Source organism: Coregonus lavaretus (genome assembly GCF_964263955.1).
Source record: "Coregonus lavaretus genome assembly, chromosome: 20".
Lineage (NCBI taxonomy): Eukaryota > Metazoa > Chordata > Actinopteri > Salmoniformes > Salmonidae > Coregonus > Coregonus lavaretus.
This window is the reverse complement of record NC_140007.1, coordinates 43,819,762-43,832,212: the sequence shown is the minus strand read 5'-3', so window position 1 is coordinate 43,832,212 and position 12,451 is coordinate 43,819,762.

The following is a 12,451-nucleotide window of genomic DNA, read 5'->3' as shown; positions in this document are numbered from 1 at the left end:
AAATGGTCCACCCACGCAGACAGTGTGGTGAAGAAGGCGCAACAGAGCCTCTTCAACCTCAGGAGGCTGAAGAAATTTGGCCTGTCACCTAAAACCCTCACAAACTTTTACAGATGCACAATTCAGAGCATCCTGTCGGGCTGTATCACCGCCTGGTACGGCAACTGCACCACCCGCAACCGCAGGGCTCTCCAGAGGGTGGTGCGGTCTGCCGAACACATTACCGGGGGCAAACTACCCTCCCTCCAAGACACCTACAGCACCCAATGTCACAGGAAGGCCAAAAAGATCATCAAGGACATCAACCACCTGACCCACTGCCTGTTCACCCCGCTATCATCCAGAAGGCGAGGTCAGTACAGGTGCATCAAAGCTGGGACTGAGAGAATGAAAAACAGCTTCTATCTCAAGGCCATCAGACTGTTAAACAGCCATCACTAGCACATTAGAGGCTGCTGCTGCCTATTGAAATCACTGGCCACTTTAAGAATTGGAACACTAGTCACTTTAAGAATGTTTACATATCTTGCACTATTCATCTCATATGTACAGTGAGGGAAAAACATATTTGATCCCCTGCTGATTTTGTACGTTTGCCCACTGACAAAGAAATTATCAGTCTATAATTTTAATGGTAGGTTTATTTGAACAGTGAGAGACAGAATAACAACAAAAGAATCCAGAAAAACGCATGTAAAAAATGTTATAAATTGATTTGCATTTTAATGAGGGAAATAAGTATTTGACCCTCTCTCAATCAGAAAGATTTCTGGCTCCCAGGTGTCTTTTATACAGGTAACGAGCTGAGATTAGGAGCACACTCTTAAAGGGAGTGCTCCTAATCTCAGCTTGTTACCTGTATAAAAGACACCTGTCCACAGAAGCAATCAATCAATCAATCAGATTCCAAACTCTCCACCATGGCCAAGACCAAAGAGCTCTCCAAGGATGTCAGGGACAAGATTGTAGACCTACACAAGGCTGGAATGGGCTACAAGATCATCGCCAAGCAGCTTGGTGAGAAGGTGACAACAGTTGGTGCGATTATTCGCAAATGGAAGAAACACAAAAGACTGTCAATCTCCCTCGGCCTGGGGCTCCATGCAAGATCTCACCTCGTGGAGTTGCAATGATCAAGAGAACGGTGAGGAATCAGCCCAGAACGACACGGGAGGATCTTGTCAATGATCTCAAGGCAGCTGGGACCATAGTCACCAAGAAAACAATTGGTAACACACTACGCCGTGAAGGACTGAAATCCTGCAGCGCCCGCAAGGTCCCCCTGCTCAAGAAAGCACATATACATGCCCGTCTGAAGTTTGCCAATGAACATCTGAATGATTCAGAGGAGAACTGGGTGAAAGTGTTGTGGTCAGATGAGACCAAAACGGAGCTCTTTGGCATCAACTCAACTCTCTGTGTTTGGAGGAGGAGGAATGCTGCCTATGACCCCAAGAACACCATCCCCACCGTCAAACATGGAGGTGGAAACATTATGCTTTGGGGGTGTTTTTCTGCTAAGGGGACAGGACAACTTCACCGCATCAAAGGGACGATGGACGGGGCCATGTACTCAGCCAGGGCATTGAAAATGGGTCGTGGATGGGTATTCCAGCATGACAATGACCAAAAACACACGGTCAAGGCAACAAAGGAGTGGCTCAAGAAGAGGCACATTAAGGTCCTGGAGTGGCCTAGCCAGTCTCCAGACCTTAATGCCATAGAAAATCTGTGGAGGGAGCTGAAGGTTCGAGTTGCCAAACGTCAGCCTCGAAACCTTAATGACTTGGAGAAGATCTGCAAAGTCCCTCCTGAGATGTGTGCAAACCTGGTGGCCAACTACAAGAAACGTCTGACCTCTGTGATTGCCAACAAGGGTTTTGCCACCAAGTACTAAGTCATGTTTTGCAGAGGGGTCAAATACTTATTTCCCTCATTAAAATGCAAATCAATTTATAACATTTTTGACATGCGTTTTTCTGGATTTTCTGTTGTTGTTATTCTGTCTCTCACTGTTCAAATAAACCTACCATTAAAATTATAGACTGATAATTTCTTTGTCATTGGGCAAACGTACAAAATCAGCAGGGGATCAAATACTTTTTTCCCTCACTGTATATACTGCATTCTATTCTATAATATTATTCTGTATCTTAGTCCATGCCGCTCTGTCATTGCTTGTCCATATATGTATATATATTCTTAATTCCCATTCCTTACCTTTTTGTGTGTATTGGGTATATGTTGTCAAATTGTTAGATATTACTGCACTGTCGGAGCTAGAAGCACAAGCATTTCGCTACACCCGCTATAACATCTGCTAAACACGTGTATGTGACAAATAACATTTGATTTGAGAACATTTCTGAATATCTGTTGGATAATGAGAGAGATAAGAGGCTGAGCTATGATACCAGCAACACTTCTGCTGCGTATCGGCAAGCAGGCTGTGCCGGCCGCAAGTTGATTCCTGCGTGAAATGTCTCTCTAAGCCCTCTCCCCGGTGTTCCATTAGAAGCTATGTGAGAAGAATGCCACAGCGAAGCACCAGGCATCTCAGTAGCTTTACACAACACTTTGAGATGCGAGGGGGATGACAGAAAAGCAGCAAGCTTTTAAACTTGTCATTTTGTTTATTTTTATTTTTATTTTTTGGGGGGGTGGATCAGCTTAATATTGCAGATAGATTGTATCTTCTATCAATGTAATTGTCTGCATCACTTCCAATCCCCCATGTTTATTTTTATTTTTATTTTTTATATATATACTCCCCTTTATTACTTTTCAACCCCACCATCCTTTCCCTACTTGGAGTAAATTAGTGAACTACAATGCCCAGGCCTCTACTTCCGGTCTATACTTACTATCTACACCTTATGGACACAGTTAATTTTACAATAATTATATTATAAATATATATATATATATATATTTTTTTTTTTGCTCCTGAACTTCTTCTACTCTCAACCTCTCCGATCATTTTCATGATGTCCATCCGGTTTGCTTCTATATGCCATATCTTTCTAACTGTGCTCTTTCCCAAAAGCTCCCAACATACAACCTATATACTTATTATGGACACAGTATGCTTACATTATTAGCTATCTTTGTTATTATTTGTTGTTATTTGTTATTAGTCCCATCCTTCAACTCTATTCAATACCTCCCATCTATCTCTTAACACCATCCATATAGGATTTCTATTTGCCATATATATTTCAACCGTACTGTGATGTTTTACAAAAGTTCTGAACCTTTCTATTCTCATTGCTTCTACAGATTGTGAATTAAAAATAAACATTTTTGCTAAAAGTATTATTATATTATTGATTGATTGACTATGACTTTTCAGATCACCCAGTAATGCTATCTGCAAGGTTAGTTCCAGGTAAATATTGCAATCCTTTAGCCATTCCTGGACCTGTGTCCAAAAACAAGCTACAAATGGACAGAACCAAAACAAATGATCTAATGATTCTGTCTCTTCACAGCAAAATCTGCAGAGCTGGGAAGATTGTATCCCCCATATAAATAACATTCTATTGGTAGCAAGAATTTTATATAATAATTTAAATTGAAAGATTCTAATTTTTGAATCCGGTGTCGTTTTGCGTGTCAGTTCATAAACACTATGCCATGGGATCGGTACGTCAAAGATCTCTTCCCAACTATTTTGCAATCTATATGGGACGGCTGTCAATTCTTTGGTCCTTAAGTGAAACTGATATACTTTTTTATTTATCACAGTTTTCCTTAACCAATTATGTTCTTTAATGCAAGGCCGACAGACAAGTTCCTTACTTTCTCCCCCTTCCAGGGGGATGACAGAAAAGCAGCAAGCTATTAAACATTTCTTAGCAGAGAGCCCAAGGAAAGAGGAGCGAACAGAGATTACAGATGTGAGGGAGGGTTTATGCTTTCAAGGTTTTTTGCGGTCTGTTGCAGCCTCAGTCTCGCAGATCATGGGTGTTGTGTGGTGATGTTTTCATCCGATTGTCAAACAAATCACTTCAAAAAGTAGGCTACCTGCGCAGTTCGATCCACCATAATAATTTAGCCTTCTATAGTTAATTTACTATAATTTGAATTAAGTTTCTGCTTATAATTTCCGACATTTGGTAGGCCATTTGTTTGTCAACTATAGTTAGATACATGCAGCTTCTCTTCTGTCATAACCAGAAGACAAAATCAAGTTGTTCTCACCAGAATAATGTCTTACATTGACACCAGTAGTTGTGTGTTTCGTTTAGGGGCCGGGGAGAAAACGCCAAAACTCCAAAACACTGGAAAGATTGGTCCTGTGGAAAATGTCAAAATGTCATCAGTCTAACCGGTTTTAAGGAAATGAAAAGCTGAGAAAACACGTTTCTGATAAGACTTCAGTTCGTCTTGGGTGCACATTTTATGTGGTTGAAATACTGTCTGCTTGCATAACAGAGTCAAAGATAACACATTACGCATTTGCATTTTCTCAAGAGATGCTGAAAGTAATAAATCATATTTCTCCACTCCTGTTCCTGAGACAAAATTAACATTTGTTGTATAATTTAACTGCAAGAGTTGTTATTTACCAACCTCATACAGTACTTCCGCAGTGCTGTTGTTTACCAACCTCACACAGCACTGCAGCAACGTTCGATGAGACTATTCTGGGCGCCGTGCTGGGGAGTCACTGCTGGCTATTGATTGTTATGGTAATAGATTTAATGTTGATGCTGGTGATGATGTGCAGGAGTACTTGCCACGCACCTTATCTCGCTAATAGCCAGGGGTTCTTAAGGGCTGGTGGGAGGCAAAGCCTAGGAAAGTTAATGTTTCCCCGTTTGGAGCATCTATGCTTCCATGCATCAGAGAGCAGAGTATTTCAGAAAGCAGAATATTTCAGAGAGCAGAGTATTTCAGAAAGCAGAATATTTCAGAGAGCAGAGTATTTCAGAGCAGAATATTTCAGAGAGCAGAATATTTCAGAGAGCAGAGTATTTCAGAGAGCAGAATATTTCAGAGAGCAGAGTATTTCAGAAAGCAGAATATTTCAGAGAGCAGAGTATTTCAGAGAGCAGAGTATTTCAGAGAGCAGAATATTTCAGAGAGCAGAGTATTTCAGAAAGCAGAATATTTCAGAGAGCAGAGTATTTCAGAAAGCAGAATATTTCAGAGAGCAGAGTATTTCAGAAAATACAATCTACACAGGACCTTGTTATGAGCAGATTTTGCTTGGGTGGAGTTATGGCCTGCCTGGTGACATCACCAGGCGGTATAAGTTAATAGGCCAATAACAAAGAGTTCCAAACATCTCTGCCAATAACAGCTAGTTTTCATGTTACAAATCCCTCCCATTAGACCCCTCCAATTAGGTCCCCTACTCAGACCACTCCCAGACAGTCCAGACTAAAGTCTTGCTTGAGGTTTTTGCTAAAAATTGAAAACTATTACAGTATGGTACTTCATTGTTTCACAGAAATGATTTGATATTATGATGAAAACGGTTGCATTGGGCCTTTAAGAAAGCAGAGTATTTAAGAAAGCAGAGTATTTCAGAAAGCAGAGTATTTAAGAAAGCACAGTATTTCAGAAAGCAGAGTATTTCAGAAAGTAATATTTCTTAGGACAGTATATTTCGGCACAGTGTTACCCCTGAATTGTATGTGTTTATGTCTGTTTCAGAAAGCCACAAACAGAGCACCGGCTTTCTGTTGGTTGAGCCAAGGATGCATCAGACAACCCATAGCCACCTAGCGGTGCCTGATAATGAATAATGATCATGGAGAATGATGAAGGCGCAAGTTTGTTAATTGTCATTTTCCCCTTTCAACTTCCTCTCTGTCGTCTTGGAGATCCCATTCATTTCCTCTAGAGATGAAGTCATGAATCACTTTGAGCCACATATAAGGAAACAGTTATTTCTCCATTAGGGAACTGCCTCTTCCACGGCATCTCCTGCTGGTAAAAAATGGCACACTGATTAAGTATCAGCAAATTGGAATTGACAAAGCTAATCATTACTGTAGCTCCTGGATGGATGAGAACGTTGAGACAGCCCGTAAACAGATCACAGACGATTGCCTCTTCCCTCCATATCTCTAGCACAACACTGTGTACAGTAACAGAAAACTGCTTCACATACTACTCTCTCAGGAGCTCATGCAGAACGACAACAATAATAGACACTTTACAATTATAAGACACGTCTGACAGATGATCTTATGACAAAGTTTTCAGAGAGATTTATAGTTGCAGAGATGATTACGTTTTCGTCGATTCTGACATGGCTGATGTGGATTGCTTCATGTTTGTCTCAGACGGGGGTATGTTATTGTGTTGTGCCGCACCGTGTGACGGAAGCTATTCATCATGGGGCCACCTGCCGCTTTTATGGCGTTTTGAGTGTGATAAATTGTCCCGGTGATGGGGGGAGGGGTTATGGGGGCGGGGGGAGAGAGAGAGAGAGAGTTACACCAGCACAAGGGTCTATTGGTTCAAGACCCTTCTCAATGTTGAGAGAACCATTGGATTTCAGTCCATGGATATCTACATACACTTAGGTTGGAGTCATTAAAACTTGTTTTACAAGCACTCCACAAAGCAAGTGGGTTAGGACATCTACTTTGTGCATGACACAAGTAATTTTTCCAACAATTGTTTACAGACAGATTACTTCACTTATAATTCACTGTATCACAATTCCAGTGGGTCAGAAGTTTACATACACTAAGTTGACTGTGCCTTTAAACAGCTTGGAAAATTCCAGAAAATGATGTAATGGCTTTATAAGCTTCTGATAGGTTAATTGAGATAATTTGAGTCAATTGGAGGTGTACCTGTGGATGTATTGCAAGGCCTACCTTCAAACTCAGTGCCTCTTTGCTTGATATCAGATGCTGGAGGAAACAGGTACAAAAGTATCTATATCCACAGTAAAATTAGTCCTATATCGGCATAACCTGAAAGGCCGCTGAGCAAGGAAGAAGCCACTGCTCCAAAACCGCCATAAAAAAGCCAGACTACAGTTTGCAACTGCACATGGGGACAAAGATCGTACTTTTTGGAGAAATGTCCTCTGGTCTGATGAAACAAAAATATAACTTGTTTGCCCATAATGACAATCGTTATGTTTGTAGGAAAAAGGGGGATGCTTGCAAGCCGAAGAACACCATCCCAACCGTGAAGCACGGGGGTGGCAGCATCATGCTGTGGGGGTGCTTTGCTGCAGGAGGGACTGGTGCACTTCACAAAATAGATGGCATCATGAGGAAGGAAAGTTATGTGAATATATTGAAGGAACATCTCAAGACATCAGTCAAGAAGTTAAAGCTTGGTCGCAAATGGGTCTTCCAAATGGACAATGACCCCAAGCATACTTCCAAAGTTGTGGCAAAATGGCTTAAGGACAACAAAGTCAAGGTATTGGAGTGGCCATCACAAAGCCCTGACCTCAATCCTATAGAACATTTGTGGCAGAACTGAAAAAGTGTGTGCGAGCAAGGAGGCCTACAAACCTGACTCAGTTACACCAGCTCTGTCAGGAGGAATGGGCCAAAATTCACCCAATTTATTGTGGGAAGCTTGTGGAAGGCTACCCGAAACGTTTGACCCAAGTTAAACAATTTAAAGGAAATGCTACCAAATACTAATTGAGTGTATGTAAACTTCTGACCCACTGGGAATGTGATGAAAGAAATAAAAGCTGAAATAAATCATTCTCTCTACTATTATTCTGACATTTCACATTCTTAAAAGAAAGGGGTGATCCTAACTGACCTAAAACAGGGAATTTTTACTAGGATTAAATGTCAGGAATTGTGAAAAACTGAGTTTAAATGTATTTAGCTAAGTTGTATGTAAACTTCCGACTTCAACTGTAAATTATTCAGCATAGTCTGTTTCTGAAAGGCTGCTATACACTTTAGGTTTATAAAAACTCAGCCAGTGAAGATCCTATCTTGAATTGACATTCCTATTCAGTACAATCAGTGTTACTAATGAGGGTATTGACCACCTTTGAATGACAGTGTGCTCTGTAGAAAGAAATCATTGTCGTCGTCACATTTCCCATATAAATTGTCTCAGCTAGATAGACAGCAGGCAAGCAGGGTGTTATCTACAAATGTGAGCTTTATCATTTTAAAAGATCCTTGTGATTTCTCTGCGTTGTGATGCCCTGCAGTGCCACATGGCAAGATTGACACATTGTCCTGTATTTCCCCCAGCAATAAACACTATTCTAATGGCTGCTACCTCAGTGGACTAGCCATCTGTCAATATCAGTCAAAATGACACGGCAGGCTTATTGTGTCTGGTAGATAAACCACAATCTTTGCAAATCTACAGCCTAACGATGCATGCATCACTCGTATTCAATATTCCTTATGCCTTGGTTATAATTATTGATGACCCAGTGTTTACGACCACTGCAAAAAGAGGGCATAGTTGAAGTGGCTCCTAACCGCTGTACCAGAGTCAGATATTATTTGAATCTCCAAATGGTTATGGTTAGGATTTGGGTTTGGAAACTCTGCAAATACAAACGAAACGACAATGTTTCCCAAACAATGAATAATATGTCTGAAATGTTGAAAGACTGAGGGAGAGAAATTTATCAAATATGAGTTACATCACTGTCCTGCAGCCTTATAATCGGTAACCCCCCCCCCCCCCCCCCCCCAGTCCCCTCCTCCTCCTAGACCAATCCCTCCCTCCCAGTCCCATCCGTGGCCACCACAGTATAACCCCTCACAGTGTAGAGCTACCTTCAGTCTACCCAGTGTTCTCTATGTCTCATCTCAGATACCACACATCCTCGCTGCCCTCCTTCTCCTCTGTGATGACAGTCTAGTTAACCTTTTGCCAGATGGTACACTGCCGATACCGCCTTGAGAAGTCAATTTCCCCTCGAGAATTAATTGAGTATTCTTTATTCTCTAACATATTTTATGTCCTCACTGTTTTTTGTTGTTGTTCTACAGTCCTTTTGTCAAGCCAGGTGTGGTGTTCATGACAACCGTGGCAGGGAGGGTGAGAATGTGTATTACGTGAACAATCTGTAGAATGTGTATTACGTGAACAATCTGTAGAATGTGTATTACGTGAACAATCTGTAGCTACTACACACTTTATTCCAGTCTTACCCCAGTTCAAATCCACTACGGAACAGTCCCAACATGACTTTTTGTCAGTGTTTGAAGACTTTGTGATACTTTGTGATACTTTAGAAACCGTTCATGGTAAACCGTTATATGTCCTCTGCATACTGTTTGTTTAACCACAGTTCAACCAGGTCCGGTTTAACTAGATTGACAGGGGCCACAGGATTGGAGACGGATTTTGAGGTGAAATAGTGTGTTTGTGGTGTGTGTGCAGTCAACACCGCAGATTAGCCAAGACTGAATCACCAAACACACACACACACACCAAGCTCATCCCCCCCAGAAAAGCTAAGCAGCAGGCCTCCGTATCTCCATATCTGTACCACCATGCCATCTGGCAGACATAAACTGTGCTCTCTGTTGGCATGGTAACACTATGTAAGGGTATGCAGTGTCCTTACTTCTCTGAGCCTCTGATCTTTCATCCATCTGGTGGGAATTTAGTTTTACCTATCTTACCAGGGTCGTATTCATTAGGCCACACTTTAACAAAATGTACGAATACACCACACTTTAGCAAAACGTACCAAAATGTTTTGGAATGGAAAAGAAAAATAAGCGTTTCTTTTTTGGACAAGTTCAGGTATTTCCTCCCTGTTTCAGTCCGTTCCTCCATCTGATGGCCTAATAAATAAGACCCTGGTTAGTAACCACATCATTCTCACTTACAAACCATGACCAAGGGGACGCACTCAATACAGGATGGAGATTAAACCATGACCAACGGGGACGCACTCAATACGGGATGGAGATTAAACCATGACCAAGGGGACGCACTCAATACAGGATGGAGATTAAGGGGGAGATGAGGGGTGTTGTGGGGAAATATAAGCCTGAGTCTTTCCTATCCAGGTCCCACCAAAACCGTTTGAAATCCCACAATACTATTATGAATTGTAGGATGAAGCCACGGTATTAGCAGAACCAACACTGACAAACATGGAGGAGATTTGCAGTAAAAATTTAATATGCAAATGACCTATCGCCTTACAGAATTCCTGAGAGAGACAGATAAAGGAAGTCACAGAGAGGGAATGGGTATAATTATTATAATAATGTACTGTATTTATTTGTGAGGGACAGATACAATTAAAACATTGACACGTTGAATCATCAACAGGCAGATGCATTGCAACATCATGCTTTAGTTTGCACTATAGTGTACAGAGAGAAGACAGAGACACAAAGAGAGATAAAGAGAGAGAGAGTTGTAGGGGGGGCCTATGTTTTCATTTCATCCCTGCTTAATAAGGTTGCCCCTTTTTAATGAGGAACAAATCCATTCACAACTCAGCCTATCAATCTGGCCACATAGTTTAGCACATTCGTTTTATCATCCCACTGTTTGAGTAACACTTTGTTTGACATAGTGTAGCCTATTCAGGTACAGTTAAATAAACCACAATCTTTGTTTTTAAAGACATGTTGCATCCTAAGCAGGGTAGTATTCATTAGGCACCAAACGGAATAAAACGGACAGAAACAGGCACTGAAACATTGTCCAATAAGAAATGCTAATTCCCATTTTCTGTTGCAACATATTGCTACGTTTTGCTATGGTGTGCAATAATAAATACAACCCAGTAGTCCTTCCCCACAAATGGAAGAACAAAGCCTATAGCTACAGGGAAACACAAACAATAGATTATCAGTTTTCACACCTTTTCATTATGTGACTATTGATAGGCTAACGGGTAGCTTACAGAATGTAGCCTATAGGAATATAATCAAATACCAAAGGGCCTATTGCAACCATCAATGGCACTAGATTATTGCCAACTGAGGTCTCGTTAAACCATCAATATGCGCTAAATTCACCCTCACAGCTGATCTCGATTGCAACCATTATTGGTCACCTCTACCGCTCCCTAAAAGATGATGTCGGCGTTACCTTAGTTAGAGATCTGTATATAAAGACGAGATGCTCATGTCTCCGCCCTAACAATGGGAGTCGCCCCAAAGGTAGCAAGGCAGACGACAAGCTTACGCCCCGATCACACCGACAGTGTTTTTGCGTTTTGGTACACCAGAAGTACATTCATTTCCAATGGAACGCTGCGTTTGCCTTGCAGCATTGCGTTGCAGAGGCAGTTGCAGTTCGTTCTGTGTGGTGCAGACGTTGGAATTTATCGACTGTATGTGTAGACGGCTTGACAGAAAAGGTAGCAGAAGGTGAACGTTGAAAATTTCTGCACACAAATCCAGATGATGCTGCGTGACCATTTTTCGCGAAAACACTGTAGGTGTGATTGAGGCATTAGGTTTGCATATTAAGACAGTAGAAACACATTGGGCTTATTTTGGCGAGAGTGAGCCTCTGCCTCAGTCCTGCTTGCAACCAAAGTCTTTCAAGATACTGTATGTTCGCCCTCTGGTTGGTATTGTCATCGGAACAACATAGTCCTTTTTGAACAGACTAAGGGCGATTTTTTTTATACCCCTTTTTCGTGATATCAAGTTGGTAGTTACAGTCTTGTCCCATCGCTGCAACTCGGGAGAGGCGAAGGTCGAGAGCCATGTGTCCTCCGAAAGGACATCCTGGCCGGCCAAGTTTCCTTGGTGTTAAATACATTCTGAGAACAAACTTAACATGTATAATTTGATGGTTCTGATTATGGGAAGCAAAAAGTCATATTTTTCCATATTCTGTTCCAGTGAAAGGGTTGTTTAGATTCACTTAGATCTGTGGACCATACGTTTTGAATAATGCCTAGCTCAGTATGAGATTTCCAAAAGTTGCTAATTTATTAAAGAGATCAGTCCTTTCTGAATCCCAGATAATTTATTTATAAATCCCATCATTGGATGGTTCGGTAGTTGGGTTTCCCAAGGGGCTCCATAGGCCAGCATAGCTGACCTAGCTAAATTGTAAATATAGAAAATAGGAGTTGCCTGGTGTGTGTATTTTTCAAATCTTGGAATGTTCTCAAACCATTACTGTCCATGATATCGGCATGGCTACGGATTCCACATTTGGACGATTGGGGCGGATGCAAAAGGCCACTAGGGCTGATTTGGTTAGATGACGACCTGTCCTTTTGAAAAGGAATGCAGGTATTCAATCATATTTGACATTTTAGTAATTGAGCAGGCGATTTTATCCAGAGCGATTTACAGGAGCAATAAGGGTTAAGTGTCTTGCTCAAGGGCACAAAGACAGTTTCGAATCAGCAATTCGAGCCAGCGACCTTTCGGTTATTATTAATTAGATGACACCTGTAGGCATATCTGCAAATAGGTGGTTGGGAGACCATAGCTCATATTTATTTCTTACAATCATGCCCAAATGATGAAATGGTGTCAAAGCA